The 17,093-nt window shown below is 39.2% G+C and overlaps 1 long non-coding RNA gene across 1 annotated transcript; it reads right to left on the reverse strand.

Annotated features, from left to right (window-relative positions):
* Positions 1–3,223: 3,223 nt before the first annotated feature.
* On the reverse strand, positions 3,224–5,617 carry LOC142174869 (uncharacterized). Its single transcript, XR_012703958.1, has 2 exons — positions 4,727–5,617; positions 3,224–4,375 (listed from the first exon to the last, which is right to left on the reverse strand). It is a non-coding gene; the product is annotated as an uncharacterized LOC142174869 (long non-coding RNA).
* Between the last annotated feature and the right edge of the window lie 11,476 nt (positions 5,618–17,093).

Consider the following 17,093-nt stretch of genomic DNA (forward strand, 5'->3'; position numbering starts at 1 on the left):
TCCAATATACATTTCATTCTTTCTTATAACAACTTTATCAGAAACAAATACGCATTTGAATCTATTCTTAATAAGTAAAGAAGTAGAAACTAAATTTTTCCTAATAGTAAGAACATGAAGAGCATTGTTGAGCGTTAACACCTTGTCAGACGTCATCTTCAGGAATATCTTCCCATAACCTTCAATTTTGGCTGTTGCAGTATTTCCCCCGGAAAGGTTTCTTCGGGACCAGCAATAGTAAGTCGTAAATGCTTCTTTGACAGCACAAACATGTTGAGTGGCTCCAGAGTCAATCCACCACTCCTTCGGATTTCTAACTAGGTTGCATTCTGAAAGCATTGCACATAGATCATCAATGTTATCATACTTCTCCACTATGTTGGTGTGTCCCTTCTTCTTATCCTTTTTCTGGAGACGGCAATCAGGGGATTTGTGACCAGCTTTTCCACAATTTTAACAGTTGCTCTTGAATTTATTTTTGTTCTGCTCCTTAGTATATCCAGAAGACCTCTTCCTCTTCTTACTTTTTGGAGCAGTCTCCTCAACTATATTAGCTCCCATGATCTTTGAATTTCCACGAGACTTATTCTCGGCTGTTTTGTTGTCTTCCTCAATCTTGAGACGAATCACAAGGTCTTCCAACTTCATTTCTTTGTGCTTGTGCTTAAGATAGTTCTTGAAATCTCTCCACGAAGGAGGCAATTTTTCGATCATTCCAACTACTTGAAATGCTTCATTCACGACCACACCTTCTGCAATAAGGTCGTGAAAAATTAGTTGAAGCTCTTGAACTTGGGTTCCAATAGTTTTGTTCTCTATCATTTTTTAGTCTAGAAACTTGGTAACCACAAACTTCTTCAAGCATGCATCTTCAGTCTTGTACTTCTTCTTAAGTGCATCCATAATTCTTTCGAAGTATTTGTAGCATTGTAGACAGTGTACAAGTCATCCTCCAAAGCACTTAGGATATAGCCTTTGCAAATAAAATCTGTCTGTTTCCACACCTCCACAATCATAAATATCTCGTTTTCCGGCATGTCCGCAACAGACACTGGAGGTTCTTCACTGGTGAATTTCTGCATACCAAGTGTGGTAAGCCAGAAGAACACTCTTTGCTTCCATCCTTTAAAGTTGGCTCAAGAAAATTTCTCCAGTTTCTCGGCCGGTGGAACAACAGTTCGGCTTGATGGGGCTATCGTCGTTGCCGCAACAGTCGCAGAAGAATTTCCGTTATCAATTGCCATTTCTCGCTGTCAATAACAGAAGAGTTTAATTAATGACAAAAAATAGAACAACAAACAATATGGTAATTAACGATAAACAGTACGTTTAATAAATAAAAACCAAAGTTTTTATATACTGTTTCATAGAAAACAATGAAGTTTTAATGTTCTTCAAATCGTTCCTGAATTTCAATACTCTGATGAAGTTTTATATCTTCAAATAAGAATAAAAAAATTCAGAAGGAGTAGAAAATTACACAGATTTTAATCTCCACAAACAGAATATAGATTACGAATAAATAAATATTAATTTTCTTAAGATTGTTAGTTAAATCTGTATTACTGTAATAAATAATATAAATAGTAAACTTTCTGTAGCAAGATAAAATAGAAACAAAAAGTTAGCAGCAACAATATATCGAAATGATTAAATAAATCGAGCTCACTGAATGTACAGTGTGTCCTTAAGGAAATTATTCCCCTCAAGCACCCGAGGTGATGAAATATTATCCCTCCAGGATAGAACGATTTAACTCACTGAAGTGTTGGTAGCAAAAACGCCGATGAAATAGCGAACCACTCGAAGACTATAAAACACACTGAAAATTTTGTGCAGAAGAAGAAGAAGTAGATCGGAAAATTTCATAAGGAATGATTCTGGGATTCAAAGCATATTTATGGACTTTTTGGCACTATTTTTGAAAAGGTTTGCAACCTTTCAGAAATAACTATGGCTTTTGGGAATATTTCTGTTTGAAATATTGCGGAAAAATGGATTAACATAATCCGGGAAAGAAAACGGACCGGAATGGGTCGCGTCGCGGGTCCTGGGTTATTCCAAATTGAATTATTATTAATTAATTAATTAAATAATTGAAAGAAATTTTATCCAAAAGATTAATCAATCAATGTTTGTATCAAATCAGAAGCCAAACCGAAGCCGAGCGAGCGACAACGACGGCGGCGCGGGACCTTCCTTCTTCTTAATTCTTTAAGATCTAGAAGAAGAGCAATTGTATATATATACCCATCAAAAGTGTTTTCTTAATGTCCCTTTGCCAAAGAGAAAAACTCAAATATTTTATTTTTCATCCATTTCTCATTCATCCTCTTTAAGTTAAATCAAGCTTAAAAGGCCCAACACTTACTTCAAAGATCAATTTGGAATCTGAAGATTGTGAAGATTGATCAAACAAGACAAACCACAAATCACTCCCTTGATTATGAATACGAAAAAAGAAGAAAGATAATGAATCCAACCCATCTCCTAAGCAGGATTTTGAGGCACCCCTTGGGTCAAATCTCTTAAGATATTTTGTGCCTCAATAAAGGGTCAATCTGCAACGGCTACTCAAGAATCTTGTATAAGAAGACTGGCAGATTCAAGAATTTAATCACGCAACTTACCATTGTTTCCTATGCCTTTCTAGTTCTTAGCACAAACACTGTATTCCTGAGTTTACTAGTGTCTCAAAAGATAGGGAGTATTAGGAAAAAAAACAAGAGTTGTGTCAAGATTGTAAACCATCGTTGCTGAAAATTGTTGGTGGTAAAACGATCCAAAAACCACTACTATTGTAACAAACTATTAAAAATCTAAGAGAATCCTTGAGACCTAAGGGAACTGAATGTAAGTACCGTATCGGTAATGAACCAGTATAAAACTCTTGTGTTCTCAGCTTTTAAATCTTGCAATTTATTTTCATCATCAATCAAACATGTTGATAAATTGGAGTCGACTACTTCTCTTCTGAGTTGACTAAGTTTTTAATTTACCTACAATTCACCCTCTCTTGTACTTTCACAGACAAAACCCCAACCAAAAATATACCTATTGCGAGTTTTTCATTGCTTTTTTGGTTAAACCTTTTTCAAGATTTGGATTACTCGCTTCCTCACATTTTATTCATCATGTGTTTAGCAGAACACATATGTAATTGTTGTTTAACTTGTTATGCTATCATTGTCGTTTAGTATCAAACTATTTGGGTAAGGGAGTATTTTTTTTTTGTTCAACTAATTTTTAATATAGAGAAATGATTTTAAAGTAGATTTGGTAATTTTGGCTGAAGATTGGATTGATGACTGGATTACAGAGTGTATTAACGAATGAATTGAAGGTAGACCCTCCCGTTGTTTTACACGATTTTTAGGTTTTAAATATTTCTTTTAGGTCTCACTTTAATACTTGAGTTTTGAGTTCATTTTAGTAAATGTCATCTTTTGGCAAAATAAAAATCACAAAAACATTCACACTTTTTATTGGGATTTTAGGAAATTAAGATTTCTGAGTTTTATGTTATTACCTTAATTTTGCTATTTCTATTTGTCAAGAGAAAAAAGATAAAAATACATTTCGTAGTTCTATAATGTTAAGAACTTTGAGTTTTGTTGAATAAATTTAAGCTTCTTTAGTGGTGCAGTTATAGTTGTTTAGTGTTATTTCTAATTTATTCTTCATTGTTTTTGTTATCTTGAAACTTTTTACTCAAAAGAAAAGGTAAAAATGAATTTCTTTCTTTGTCATACTTGTCGCGCCTCTTTTTTACCAAACCAACTAAACCTCTTAAATAAATAAAAGGATTTTGCAAAGCGTAAAAGGGTTTTTCAATTTTGAAAGTGGCAAAAGATAGTGTTCAAAAAAATTAACTCAGAATCGCCACCTGACATTTGATTTCAGTGTGTCAGGTCACCGTTTTTCTAAAAATAATTTTTTCTTTTAAAACACTTGAGACTACAAAACTAAGTCTGCACCAGAGATTCGGGTAAGGAGATTCATTTGACTCGGGGAGAAGGTAGTAGGCACTCCCTAAGTCCCGTAACTAGTACGGTTGCATACTAGATCTAGTCGATTTTTAAAATATTCAATTGAGGTAGAAAACACATAGAAAGGAAAATAAACACACAAGAGGCTCGAGGTCGTTCCTACCTAAATAAAAGAAAAAGAAAAATGAAAATAAAATAAAAATACTACAAGTTTCTACTTTTGGCCTCCATTTACAAATACCTCGGGGCATACCCCGGATAAAAATATACACAAATCATCCGAGACATCCCCGGATAATAAACTAAAAGAAACGACCACTCGCCTCGATACTAAGAAAATCCTATGGCTTACCTACCCAAGTGAGACGGCCTAAACATACTTCTACCTGAAAAGTAAATAAAACAAGAATAAAAGAACAATATGATTATCTTGAACCTGAATTTTCTTTTAAGTTTTTTCTTTTTTTACCCAGCAACCCAAACAACGAAATCAATTCAGAATAAGTTTTCAAGTTGGAACCTCTCACTTCATTAAATCTAAATCACATTCGGTTGAATCAGTAACATAAAAACACCACAAAGAAAGGCATTCTTATTGTCACTTCACGTCATTAGCAAATCTAATTTATCAAAGGATCAAAAGATATCACAAACAAACTTGGAAACCATCTGAATCAACCATCCAAACACATATGTGACAAAAATCAAAAGGTAAGATATTAAAGATAGAAGTGGACCTTTAAATGATTTTCAATAGCAGAACTTCCTTCAACAGCCTTACACTCGATCCAGCGAGGAGAAAAAAGAAAGGATCCGTTAACGGGAACTCCACGGAGTAACAATCAGCAAAAAAGATCGAACGACGGAATCGAAACCGGAATTTCACCTCGAATTCACAAAACTTTCGACCTCTTATTTTCGATTTCTGCCTTCTCTAGTTACTCTTTAATTGTTCTATGATTGTTTAAAGAGACGGGGAAATAAGAAGAAGAAAATGAGGCGATAAGAGTCGAAACTGAAGCCTTTAATTAATGTTTCTATATCCCTCTGTTCGTTCACTTCACTTCAGGGATTGGAGACCATGGCTTTTGGTGGTGCCACTATTTTGAAGGTGTCAAGAAGAAGGGATGTCCGATGGTGTGAGGTGAAGAAGAATAGCGTCGATGTGGGTGGTCTGGCGGTTGGAAACGGCTGAAGCTGCTTGGTAAAGAGAGGAATTTCGTTGCTTCAATTGGTCTCAGGTCTGCCGCCGCTATTTCGAAGAAGAAGGGATCGTTTGGTGTTCTGCGGCGGCTTGTTGTGGAGTTCCGGCGGGTTTTGGTTAAGCAGCCGGCGGCGGCGATTCTGGTTGATGGAAAGTTGGTCGCTGGTTGTTGTTGGTGAGGGAGATGGAGATGGTGGTGTTGAGACGATGAAGATGCAGTGGCGATGGTGTTTGGAGTCTAGGGTTCTGCTAGGGTCTTTGTTGTTGTCTCCATGAAGATGAATGGTTTCCAAAATGAAAAAAAACGACTGATCCCTCCTAGTGTAGGTCTAGTTTTTTTTTTTTTTGATTTTTTCTTGTATATTATCTTAAATGGATGTCTAGGTTTGGGCTTTTGAGTTAATGGGCTAAGGGATTGGTTTAATTGGGCTACAAACAAGACTAAATTGGTCCAAAAACTAATTCTATTCTCTCCTCCTTTTTGTATATAAAAATAATATATCAAACAAGATAATTATTAAAAATTCTACTTAATCTCACTTAAGGAAATAACTATTAAAATAATACTAACCGTTTAAAACAAACCTATTTTTTGGTATTTTTTCAAGATTAAAAATGACTACAAAACCTTAATGAAACTATTTTTTTGTAATTTTTATTTATGTGATAAAAAATAATGTAAAAGATTCAAAATTAGTTGAAATAACTATATTAGGCCTAAACTAAGTATTTAAGTGCTAAAATATGTAAAATCTTGGGGAGGGTCAAAAATCACATATCTACAGCTGCCCCTCTTTGACTGGAAATACGAAGTATTTTCAGACAAAGAACGACTAGACAGGTTTTTTGACCCGACCCTTATTTAGAAAGACCAAAAACTAAGAGAAAGGAAGAGAATGTGACCGAGCCCTAGTATCTGAGTGCTTACATATCCTTGGCTATAAAGGAATCAGGTCACATATAGTTCAAAAGTGAGAACAGTGATGGAGTATATCGAGGTGGAGAGCCGGTCGAGGTTCCGTTCCGTCGAAGTTCTGGTCCGCGGTTCCTGCCGTCACATCAAAAATAAAAGGAAAAATTACAGCAAAGTAAAAGAAAAATACAAGATCATATCTACTTCTTGTCTTGAATCTTCCTTGAATCTCTACTTGATATTCAACATGAGACTAAAAAATGGACCTTATTCTTTAGGTGGACTCTTGATGCTTCTTAAATTTGCGAATTGAAAGTAACTATGAAATGAATTCCCTCGTTCTCTAGGTGGGTGCCTAATTGTCAAAATCTTGAACAGTATTCCCTCATTATCCAGGTGGGCGCCTGATTACCAAAAACTTGAATTGTATTTCCTCGTTATCCATGTGGGTGCCTGCTTACCAATAACTTGAATTGTATTCCATCGTTATCCAGGTAGGCGTCTGATTACCAAAACTTAAATTGTATTCCCTCATTATCCAGGTGCGTGCTAGATTACCAAAACTTGAATTGTACTCCTCGTTATCCAGGTGGGTGCCTGATTACCAAAACATGAATTGTATTCCCTCGTTATCCAGGTGGGTGCCTGATTACCAACAACTTGAATTGTATTCCCTCGTTATCCAGGTGGGCGCCTGATTACCAAAAACTTGAATTCTATTCCCTCGTTATCCAGGTGGGCACCTCATTACCAAAACATGAATTGTATTCCCTCGTTATCCAGGTGACGCCTGATAACCAAAACATGAATTGTATTCCCTCGTTATCCAGGTGGGCACCTGATTACCAAAAACTTGAATTGTATTCCCTCATTATCCAGGTGAGTGTCTGATTAACAAAACTTGAATTGTATTCCTTCATTATCCAGGTGGGCGCCTGATTACGAAAAACTTGAATTGTATTCCCTCGTTATCTAGGAGGGCGCCTGATTACCAAAAACTCGAATTGTATTCCCTCGTTTTACAGGTGGATGCCCGATTACCAAAACTTAAATTGTATTCCCTCGTTATCCAGGTGAGCGACTGATTACCAAAACTTAAATTGTATTCTCTCATTATCTAGGTGGGCGCCAGATTACCAAAACATGAATTGTATTCCCTCGTTATCCAGGTGGGTACCTGATTACCAAAACATGAATTGTATTCCCTCGTTATCCAGGTGGGCGCCTGATTACCAACAACTTGAATTGTATTCCCTCATTATCCAGGTGAGTGCCTGATTATCAACAACTTGAATTGTATTCCCTCGATATCTAGGTGGGCGCCTGATTACCAAAAACTTTAATTGTATTCCCTCGTTATCCAGGTGGGCGTCTGATTACCAAAACTTGAATTATATTCCCTCGTTATCCAGGTGGGCGCCTAATTATTAAAACATGAATTGTATTCCCTCGTTATCCTGGTGGGTGCCTAATTACCAAAAACTTGAATTGTATTCCCTCGTTATCCAGGTGGGTGCCTGATTACCAAAACTTAAATTCTATTCCCTCGTTATCTATGTGGGCGCCTGATTACGAAAAACAAGAATTGTATTCCCTCATTATCCAGGTGGGCGCCCGATTACCAAAAATATGAATTGTATTCCCTCGTTATCTAGGTGGGTGCCTGATTACCAAAACATAAATTATATTCCCTCGTTATCCGAGTGAGCACCTGATTACTAAAACTTAAATTGTATTCTCTCATTATCCAGGTGGGCACCTGATTATCAAAACTTGAATTGTATTCCTTCGTTATCCAGGTTGGCGCCTGATTACCAAAACTTGAATTTTATTCCCTCCTTATCCAGGTGGGAGCCTGATTACCAAAAACTTGAATTGCTTTCCCTCGTTATCCAGGTGGGCACCTGATTACCAACAACTTGAATTGTATTCCCTGTTTATCCAGGTAGGCGCCTAATTACCAAATTGTATTCCCTCTTTATCCAGGTGGGTGCCTGATTACCAAAATTAAATTGTATTCCCTCGTTATCTAGGTGGGCGCCTAATTACCAAAAACATGAATTGTATTCCCTCATTATCTAGGTAGGTGCCTGATTACCAAAACATGTATTGTATTCCCTCGTTATCCAGGTGGGCGCCTGATTACTAAAACTTAAATTGTATTTCCTTGTTATCCAGGTGGGCACCTGATTACCAAAACTTGAATTGTATTCCTTCGTTATCCAGGTTGGCACCTGATTACCAAAACTTGAATTGTATTCCCTCGTTATTCAGGAGGAGCCTACTTACCAAAAAACCTGAATTGTTTTCCCTCGTTATCCAGGTGGGCCCCTGATTACAAACAACTTGAATTGTATTCCCTCTTTATCCAGGTAGGCGCCTGATTACCAAAAACTTGAATTGTAATCCCTCGTAATCCAAGTGGGCGCCAGATTACCAAAAACTTGAATTGTATTACCTCGTTATCCGTGTGGGTGCCTGCTTACCAATAACTTTAATTGTATTCCCTCGCTATCCAGGTGGGCGCCTGATTACCAAAACTTAAATTGTATTCCTTCGTTATCCAGGTGGACGCCTGATTACCAAAATATGAATTGTATTCCCTTATTATCCAGGTGGGTGCCGGATTACCAAAACATGAATTGTATTCCCTCGTTATCCAGGTGGGCACCTGATTACCAACAACTTGAATTGTATTCCCTCGTTATCTAGGTGGCTGCCTGATTACCAACAACTTGAATAGTATTCCCTCGTTATCCAGGTAGGCGCCTGATTACACAAAACTTGAATTGTATTCCCTCATTATCCAGGTAGGCGCCTGATTACCAAAACTTGAATAACATTCCCTCGTTATCCAGGCGGGCGCCTTATTACCAAAACATGAATTGTATACCCTCGTTATCCAGGTGGGCACTTGATTACCAAAAACTTGAATTGTATTCCCTCGTCATCTAGGTGGGTGCCTAATTTCAAAAACATAAATTGTATTCCCTCATTATCCAGGTGGGCGCCTGATTACGAAAAAATTGAATTGTATTCCCTCGTTATCCAAGTAGGCGCCTGATTACCAAAAACTTGAATTATATTCCCTCGTTATCCAGGTGGGTGCCTGATTACCAAAACTTGAATTGTATTCCCTCGTTATCCAGGTGAGTGCCTGATTACAAAAACAAAAATTGTATTCTTTCGTTATCCAGGTGGGCACCTGATTACCAAAACTTGAATTGTATTCCCTCATTATCCAGGTAGGCGCCTGATTACCAAAAAACTTGAATTGTATTCCCTCGTTATCAAGGTGGGCGCCTGATTACCAACAACTTGAATTGTATTGCCTCGTTATCAAGGTGGGCGCCTGAATACCAAAAACTTGAATTGTATTTCCTCGTTATCCAAGTGGGCGCCTGATTACGAATAACTTGAATTGTATTCCCTCGATATCCAGGTGGGCGCCTGATTACAAAAAACTTGAATTGTATACCCTCGTTATCCAGGTGGGTGCCTGATTACCAAAACTTGAATTGTATTCCCTTGTTATCTAGGTGAGCACCTGATTACCAAAACTTGAATTGTATTCCTTCGTTATCCAGGTGGGCGCCTGATTACCAAAACTTGAATTGTTTTCCCTCGTTATCCAGGTGGGCACCTGATTACCAAAAAACTTGAATTGTATTCCCTCGTTATCCAGGTGGGCGCTTGATTACCAAAATATGAATTGTATTCCCTCGTCATCCAGGTGAGCGCTTGATTACCAACAACTTGAATTGTATTCCCTCGTTATCCAGGTGGGCGCCTGATTACCAAAAACTTAAATTGTATTCCCTCGTTTTCTATGTGGGTGCCTGATTACGAAAAACATGAATGTTATTCCATCGTTATCCAGGTGGGCGCCAGATTACCAAAAACTTGAATTGTATTCCCTCGTTATAAAGGTGGGTGCCTGATTACCAAAACTTGAATTGTATTCCCTTGTTATCCAGGTGGGCGCCTGATTGCCAAAACATGAATTGTATTCCCTCGTTATCCAGGTGGGTACCTGATTACCAAAATATAAATTGTATTCCCTCGTTATCCAGGTGGGCGCCTGATTACCAACAACTTTAATTGTATTCCCTCGTTATCCAGGTGGGTGCCTGATAACCAAAAACTTGAATTGTATTCCCTCGTTATCCAGGTGGGTGCCTAATTATTAAAATATGAATTGTATTCTATCGTTATCCAGGTGGGCGCCTGATTACCTAAAACGTGAATTGTATTCTCTCGCTATCCAGGTGGGTGCCTGATTACCAAAACTTGAATTCTATTCCCCCGTTATCCATGTGGGCACCTGATTACGAAAAACATGAATTGTATTCCCTCATTATCCAGGTGGGTGCCTGATTACCAAAAACATGAATTGTATTCCCTCGTTATCCAGGTGGGTGCCTGATTACCAAAACATGAATTGTATTCCCTCGTTATCCAGGTGGGCGCCTGATTACTAAAACTTAAATTGTATTCCCTCGTTATCCAGGTGGGCACCTGATTACCAAAACTTGAATTCTATTCCTTCGTTATCTAGGTGGGCACCTGATTACCAAAACTTGAATTGTATTCCCTCGTTTTCCAGGTGGGAGACTGATTACTAAAAAACTTGAATTGCTTTCCCTCGTTATCCAGGTGGGCACCTGATTACCAAAATTGAATTGTATTCCCTCGTTATCTAGGTGGGCGCCTGATTACCAAAAACTAGAATTGTATTCCCTCGTTATCCAGGTGGGCGCCAGATCACCAAAACTTGAATAGTATTCCCTCGTTATCCAGGTGGGCACCTGATCACCAAAAACTTGAATTGTATTACCTCGTTATCCATATGGGTGCCTGCTTATCGTTATCCAGGTGGGTGCCTGATTACCAAAACGTAAATTTTATTCCATCGTTATCCAGGTGGGCGCCTGATTACCAAAACATGAATTGTATTTCCTCGTTATCCAGGTGGGTGCCAGATTACCAAAACATAAATTATATTCCCTCGTTATCCAGGTGGGCACCTGATTACCAACAACTTGAATTGTATTCCCTCGTTATCCAGGTGGGTGCCTGATTACCAACAACTTGAATAGTATTCCCTTATTATCCAGGTGGGCGCCTGATTACCAAAAACTTGAATTGTATTCCCTAGTTATCCAGGTGGGCGCCTGATTACCAAAACTTGAATAGCATTCCTTCGTTACCTAGGTGGGCGCCTTATTACCAAAATATGAATTGCATTCCCTCGTTATCCAGGTGGGTGCCTGATTACCAAAAACTTGAATTGTTTTCCCTCGTCATCCAGGTGGGTCTCTGATTTCAAAAACTTGAATTGTATTCCCTCGTTATCCAGGTGGGCGCCTGATTATGAAAAAATGGAATTGTATTCCCTTGTTATCCAGGTGGGCGCCTGATTACCAAAAACTTGAATTGTATTCTCTCGTTATCCAGGTGGGTGCCTGATTGCCAAAACTTGAATTGCATTCCCTCGTTATCTAGGTATTTGCCTGATTACCAAAACATAAATTGTATTCTTTCGTTATCCAGGTGGGCACCTAATTTCAAAAACTTAAATTGTATTCCTTCGTTATCCAGGTGGGCGCCTGATTACGAAAAAATTGAATTGTATTCCCTCGTTATCCAAGTAGGCGCCTGATTACCAAAAACTTGAATTATATTCCCTCGTTATCCAGGTGGGTGCCTGATTACCAAAACTTGAATTGTATTCCCTCGTTATCCAGGTGGGTGCCTGATTACAAAAACAAAAATTGTATTCTTTCGTTATCCAGGTGGGCACCTGTTTACCAAAACTTGAATTGTATTCCCTCATTATCCAGGTGGGCGCCTGATTACCAAAAAACTTGAATTGTATTCCCTCGTTATCAAGGTGGGCGCCTGATTACCAACAACTTGAATTGTATTGCCTCGTTATCAAGGTGGGCGCCTGAATACCAAAAACTTGAATTGTATTTCCTCGTTATCCAAGTGGGCGCCTGATTACGAATAACTTGAATTGTATTCCCTCGATATCCAGGTGGGCGCCTGATTACAAAAAACTTGAATTGTATACCCTCGTTATCCAGGTGGGTGCCTGATTACCAAAACTTGAATTGTATTCCCTTGTTATCTAGGTGAGCACCTGATTACCAAAACTTGAATTGTATTCCTTCGTTATCCAGGTGGGCGCCTGATTACCAAAACTTGAATTGTTTTCCCTCGTTATCCAGGTGGGCACCTGATTACCAAAAAACTTGAATTGTATTCCCTCGTTATCCAGGTGGGCGCTTGATTACCAAAATATGAATTGTATTCCCTCGTCATCCAGGTGAGCGCTTGATTACCAACAACTTGAATTGTATTCCCTCGTTATCCAGGTGGGCGCCTGATTACCAAAAACTTAAATTGTATTCCCTCGTTATCTATGTGGGTGCCTGATTACGAAAAACATGAATGTTATTCCATCGTTATCCAGGTGGGCGCCAGATTACCAAAAACTTGAATTGTATTCCCTCGTTATACAGGTGGGTGCCTGATTACCAAAACTTGAATTGTATTCCCTTGTTATCCAGGTGGGCGCCTGATTGCCAAAACATGAATTGTATTCCCTCGTTATCCAGGTGGGTACCTGATTACCAAAATATAAATTGTATTCCCTCGTTATCCAGGTGGGCGCCTGATTACCAACAACTTTAATTGTATTCCCTCGTTATCCAGGTGGGTGCCTGATAACCAAAAACTTGAATTGTATTCCCTCGTTATCCAGGTGGGTGCCTAATTATTAAAATATGAATTGTATTCTATCGTTATCCAGGTGGGCGCCTGATTACCTAAAACGTGAATTGTATTCTCTCGCTATCCAGGTGGGTGCCTGATTACCAAAACTTGAATTCTATTCCCCCGTTATCCATGTGGGCACCTGATTACGAAAAACATGAATTGTATTCCCTCATTATCCAGGTGGGTGCCTGATTACCAAAAACATGAATTGTATTCCCTCGTTATCCAGGTGGGTGCCTGATTACCAAAACATGAATTGTATTCCCTCGTTATCCAGGTGGGCGCCTGATTACTAAAACTTAAATTGTATTCCCTCGTTATCCAGGTGGGCACCTGATTACCAAAACTTGAATTCTATTCCTTCGTTATCTAGGTGGGCACCTGATTACCAAAACTTGAATTGTATTCCCTCGTTTTCCAGGTGGGAGACTGATTACTAAAAAACTTGAATTGCTTTCCCTCGTTATCCAGGTGGGCACCTGATTACCAAAATTGAATTGTATTCCCTCGTTATCTAGGTGGGCGCCTGATTACCAAAAACTAGAATTGTATTCCCTCGTTATCCAGGTGGGCGCCAGATCACCAAAACTTGAATAGTATTCCCTCGTTATCCAGGTGGGCGCCTGATCACCAAAAACTTGAATTGTATTACCTCGTTATCCATATTGGTGCCTGCTTATCGTTATCCAGGTGGGTGCCTGATTACCAAAACTAAAATTTTATTCCATCGTTATCCAGGTGGGCGCCTGATTACCAAAACATGAATTGTATTTCCTCGTTATCCAGGTGGGTGCCTGATTACCAAAACATAAATTATATTCCCTCGTTATCCAGGTGGGCACCTGATTACCAAAAACTTGAATTCTATTCCCTCGTTATCCAGGTGGGTGCCTGATTACCAACAACTTGAATAGTATTCCCTTATTATCCAGGTGGGCGCCTGATTACCAAAAACTTGAATTGTATTCCCTAGTTATCCAGGTGGGCGCTTGATTACCAAAACTTGAATAGCATTCCTTCGTTATCTAGGTGGGCGCCTTATTACCAAAATATGAATTGCATTCCCTCGTTATCCAGGTGGGTGCCTGATTACCAAAAACTTGAATTGTATTCCCTCGTCATCCAGGTGGGTCTCTGATTTCAAAAACTTGAATTGTATTCCCTCGTTATCCAGGTGGGCGCCTGATTATGAAAAAATGGAATTGTATTCCCTTGTTATCCAGGTGGGCGCCTGATTACCAAAAACTTGAATTGTATTCTCTCGTTATCCAGGTGGGTGCCTGATTGCCAAAACTTGAATTGCATTCCCTCGTTATCTAGGTATTTGCCTGATTACCAAAACATAAATTGTATTCTTTCGTTATCCAGGTGGGCACCTGATTACCAAAACTTGAATTGTATTCCTTCGTTATCCAGGTGGGCGCCTGATTACCAAAACTTGAATTGTATTCCCTCGTTATCTAGGTGGGCGCTTGATTACAAAAAACTTAAATTGTATTCCCTCATTATCAAGGTGGGCGCCTGATTACCAATATCTTGAATTGTATTCCCTCGTTATCCATGTGGGCGCCTGATTACCAAAAACTCGAATTGTATTTTCTCGTTATCCCAGTGGGCGCCTGATTACGAAAAACTTGAATTGTATACCCTCGTTATCCAGGTGGGTGCCTGATTACCAAAACTTGAATTGTATTCCTTCGTTATCAAATTGGGCGCCTGATTACCAAAACTTGAATTGTATTCCCTTGTTATCCAGGTGGGCACCTGATTACCAAAAAACTTGAATTGTATTCCCTTGTTATCCAGGTGGGCGCTTGATTACCAACAACTTGAATTGCATTCCCTCGTTATCCAGGTGGGCGCCTGATTACCAAAAACTTGAATTGTATTCCCTCGTTATTCGGGTGGGCGCCTCATTACCAAAAACTTGAATTGTATTCGCTCGTTATCTAGGTGGGCGTCTGATTACCAAAAACTTGAATTGTATTCCCTCGTAATCCAGGTGGGTGCCTGATTACCAAAACTTGAATTGTATTCCCTTGTTATCCAGATGGGCGCCTGATTACTAAAACTTAAATTGTATTCCCTCCTTATCCAGGTGGGCGCCTGATTACCAAAAAACTTGAATTGTATTCCCTTGTTATCTAAGTGGGCACCTGATTACCAACAACTTGAATTGTATTCCCTCATTATCCAGGTGAGCGCCTGATTACCAAAAACTTGAATTGTATTCACTCGTTATCCAGGTGGGTGCCTGATTACTAAAACTTGACTTGTATTCCCTCATTATCCAGGTGGGCGCCTGATTACGAAAAACATGAATTGTATTCGCTCGTTATCCAAGTGGGCGTCTGATCACAAAAAACTTGAATTGTATTCCCTCGTTATCTAGGTGGGTGCCTGATTACCAAAACTTGAATTGTATTCCCTTGTTATCTAGATGGGCGCCTGATTACTAAAACTTAAATTGTATTCCCTCGTTATCCAGGTGGGCACCTGATTACCAAAAAACTTGAATTGTATTCCCTTGTTATCTAGGTGGGCACCTGATTACCAACAACTTGAATTGTATTACCTCGTTATCCAGGTGGGCGCCTGATTACCAAAAACTTGAATTGTATTCACTCGTTATCTAGGTGGGCGCCTGATTACCAAAACATTAATTATATTCCCTCGTTATCCAGGTGGGCGCCTGATTACCAAAAACTTGAATTGTATTGCCTCGTTATCTAGGTGGGCGCCTGATTACCAGTAACTTGAATTGTATTCCCTTGTTATCTAGGTGGGTGCCTGATTACCAAAAACTTGAATTGTATTCCCTCTTTATCCAGGTGGGTGCCTGATTACCAAAACATGAATAGTATTCCTCGTCATCCAGGTGGGCGCCTGATCACCAAAAACATGAATTGTATTCCCTCGTTATCTAGGTGGGTGCTTGATTACCAATAACTTGAATTGTATTCCCTCGTTATCCAGGTGGGTCCCTGATTACCAAAACTTAAAATGTATTCCCTCGTTATCCAGCTGGGTGCCTAATTACGAAAACTTGAATTATATTCCCTCGTTATCTAGGTGGACACCTTATTACCAACAACTTGAATTGTATTCCCTCGTTATTCAGGTGGGAGCCTGATTACCAAAAACTTGAATCTTATTCCCTCGTTATCCAGGTGGGCGCCTGATTACCAAAACTTGAATAGTATTCCATCGTTATCTGGGTGGGCACCTGATTACCAAAATATGAATTGTATTCCCTCGTTATCCAGGTGGGCGCCAGATTACCAAAAACTTGAATTGTATTCCCTCGTTATCCATATGGGCGGCTGATTAACAAAACTTGAATTGTATTCCCTCGTTATCTAGGTGGGCGCCTGATTGCGAAAAACTTGAATTGTATTCCCTCATTATCCAGGTGGGCGTCTGATTACCAAAATCTTGAATTGTATTCCCTCGTTATCCAGGTGGGCGCCTGATTACCCAAACTTGAATTGTATTCTCTTATTATCCAGGTGTGTGCCTGATTACCAAAACATAAATTGTATTCCCTCGTTATCTAGGTGGGCACCTAATTACGAAAATTTGAATTATATTCCTTCATTATCCAGGTGGGTGCCTGATTACCAAAACTTGAATTGTATTCCCTCGTTATCTAGGTGCGTGCTAGATTACCAAAACTTGAATTGTACTCCCTCGTTATCCAGGTGGGTGCCTGATTACCAACAACTTGAATTGTATTCCCTCGTTATCCAGGTGGGCGCCTGATTACCCAAAACTTGAATTCTATTCCCTCGTTATCCAGGTGGGCACCTCATTACCAAAACTTGAATTGTATTCCCTTGTTATCCAGGTGGCGCCTGATAACCAAAACATGAATTGTATTCCCTCGTTATCCAGGTGGGCACCTGATTACCAAAACTTGATTTGTATTCCCTTGTTATCCAGGTGGGCGCCTGATTACCCAAACTTGAATTGTATTCTCTTATTATCCAGGTGTGTGCCTGATTACCAAAACATAAATTGTATTCCCTCGTTATCTAGGTGGGCACCTAATTACAAAAATTTGAATTATATTCCTTCGTTATCCAGGTGGGTGCCTGATTACCAAAACTTGAATTGTATTCCCTCGTTATCTAGGTGCGTGCTAGATTACCAAAACTTGAATTGTACTCCCTCGTTATTCAGGTGGGTGCCTGATTACAAAAAC

Source organism: Nicotiana tabacum, chromosome 20 (genome assembly GCF_000715075.1).
Source record: "Nicotiana tabacum cultivar K326 chromosome 20, ASM71507v2, whole genome shotgun sequence".
Taxonomy (NCBI): domain Eukaryota; kingdom Viridiplantae; phylum Streptophyta; class Magnoliopsida; order Solanales; family Solanaceae; genus Nicotiana; species Nicotiana tabacum.